The sequence below is a fragment of the Panicum hallii genome, chromosome 7 (genome assembly GCF_002211085.1).
Source record: "Panicum hallii strain FIL2 chromosome 7, PHallii_v3.1, whole genome shotgun sequence".
Lineage (NCBI taxonomy): Eukaryota > Viridiplantae > Streptophyta > Magnoliopsida > Poales > Poaceae > Panicum > Panicum hallii.
Genome location: NC_038048.1, coordinates 384143 through 385045, shown reverse-complemented (window position 1 = coordinate 385045; position 903 = coordinate 384143).

The window sequence follows — 903 nt, the reverse complement described above, 5'->3', positions numbered from 1 at the left end:
ATTCATCAAATTAAAATTCTGATTGCACAATTATATCTCTTTCGAAAAGGCCTTGAAAACAAGACTCTAGTTCGATAATATTTTGCAAAAAAATAAATTTCTTTATGTATAATGGAAAAATACCAAAATAATTTAGTTAAAATGCTCAACCGACCTGCTAAAGTTGCCTATTATTAATCATGCAATATACATCCACCTACCCAACAAAGTTGTTTACCCTCTTCCACTAATAACACCAAACAATCTATCTTCACAATACGAACACCAATATCCACTTAACTAAACTCACGACGTGTGAAGCAACATTTTGTAAAGCCATAAGCAATTTTTGCAAACATCATAAGCAAATTAGAATACACTATTAAAACATATTTTCTCTCAAAAAATATATAATTGAAATATAGTGATGTGAGATCTTGTTTTGAAATTTTTATTAAAACAAACATAATTTAACTGTGTAATCGATTTTGATTACGATGCTCGATTTTGAAACTACGTTTTTCTTATTTTAAAATTATGTGCATGCATGCGCTTACATTCCTTTTCTCCTGCCCCTCATGTGCATGCACACATCCGCTACATGCACACATCTTTGTAAAACGGAGCGCCGTACGGTGAGTCCGTAAATTAGCCGTGTCCAATATTATATATGCATTTTTCAAAATCAGAAACAATCATGATTGGACGATTCGTTGATCTGATTTCGTTAGGATCCGATCTTGCAATCTACTACTGTTCGGTGATATACAAACAACCCGTGATTTGACTGGGTTTTTTCCCTGCTTTCGGTTAGATTTGATACGCTTCATTTTCCGATCCATTTATTTTCGGGTTTGGGATTACTCTGAAATCTCAATCCACCAACGCACGCTCCAGCCATGGCCTCCCACGCTTCATTTCCCA